Raw genomic sequence first — 1581 nt, forward strand, 5'->3', positions numbered from 1 at the left:
TAGTGTAGGTTGTAAATTTTTCGTGTACACGAGGAACCTTTTTATACACATTTGAGATTTTTTAAATACATGACCAACATATTTTCATACACCTCATTTTCGTATATATTTTTCATATACATGACAAACACTTTTCTGTACGGGTTTAACATTTTTCAAATGCTTCATTAAAAAATTCAGATACTTGGTTAACATTTTTCAAATGCTTGATTAACATTTTTTCAATACATGATCAACTATTTTCATTCACATCATATATTTTCATTATATATGGCAAAAAATGAGAGGGACGTTTTGGTGGCCGAGCTACCTGGAGGCTGGTATCTGGGCAGTGGTTTATCGCGCTACAATGTGTGCTGCTTTATTTCCGTTTCCTTATTCAGTCGCCATTAAGTTGAAATACATCGGTGCCATGATCTCCGGTGCTGCGTTTGCACACGGGCCTGATGTTCACTGTTTTCTGCACAGACGTCATGTACCTCCTGGGCTGTTTTAAATGTTGCAGGAGTAGGTGGGTCGTTGGGTGATTAATAGGATGACGATGACTATACGTCGAACAGCTTTTCTGCCTCGCTAGGCCCGGCGGCCATTCATCGTTTCTCGTGGCAGCTGGGTTTGCGACGGATCGCCATGGATGGGGTGGAGTTTTTCTTCGAGGAAGCCGAATCAGGGTAAACTACATCCGATCTTTCAATTTAGACTAGTTTGTTCTTGAGCTGGGAACAAGTTGTGCCTGTATAGCATGTTTCCTACGGTGGCTATCGTTTTTGGTTCCACTGCCCCATCGTGTTAGATTTGAAAAGGATGACTTCCTGTGGTTTGTTGCAGATTGGTTCCCAGGGTGGATGCCAGTGATCTTTTAGGGGGAGATATCGCTGCTGTGGAATCGGTCGTTGCTTCAACCCAAGCAAGATTTTCAAGATTGATTTTCAGTACTGCCTGTGCTCGAAATTCAGTTTGCTAGCTTAATAATCAGCTGTTTGTCAAATGGAAGATTTTCCGAACTGCTTGTGCCTGCGTAGTTGTGAGCTTGTTTCTATGTTTGTGTTCGCTCGTTCATCACTTGTTTAAAAAAATCGTGTAATGCACTGACTTTGTCATGGTGCTCTGTTCAAGAGTGTGAGTTAACTGTATCAGCGATTGGAATTCTGCTGTTGCTGTTTCTTGGTTATATCTTCATGGGCGTAGCCTGATGTTTGACGTACGCAAGTTCAGCAGGTACTTACGCAATCGATTGGGCACTTGTAGAACCGCTTCCCAAAATACTCGCCGGGTTGGCCGTTGATGTTGGTCTCGATGTGAACTGGATGAGCGGCAGGTGCTGCTGCCTTGCCCAGGATCGCACCGAGGAAGATGAAGACGCCATAGCTAGAGCTGTGTTTGAGTTGGGGATGACTGGCCTGCAATGCATCTCGGCTACAAATAGGAAGACTGCCATTGGCAACGGCATAAAATCCCAACGATCAGCTCAAACGGCTCTCTGCTCCACACAGGAACATGACCACCGAGTCGATCCCATGTACCTCACTTGGGACACTTCGCTATGAACATGTGTGGCCTTTTGATGACAATTGTGCGCGC

The 1581-nt window shown here is 44.4% G+C and overlaps 1 long non-coding RNA gene across 1 annotated transcript; it reads left to right on the plus strand.

The window, feature by feature from the left end:
* Nucleotides 1-504: 504 nt before the first annotated feature.
* Nucleotides 505-1149, plus strand: LOC147960244 (uncharacterized). The gene is made up of 2 exons (XR_015611976.1): nt 505-671; nt 829-1149. It is a non-coding gene; the product is annotated as an uncharacterized LOC147960244 (long non-coding RNA).
* The last annotated feature ends 432 nt before the right edge of the window (nt 1150-1581 follow it).

Source organism: Triticum urartu, chromosome 7A, assembly GCF_056163025.1.
Source record: "Triticum urartu cultivar PI428250 chromosome 7A, HENAU_Tu73, whole genome shotgun sequence".
In the NCBI taxonomy this organism is placed as follows: Eukaryota; Viridiplantae; Streptophyta; class Magnoliopsida; order Poales; family Poaceae; genus Triticum; species Triticum urartu.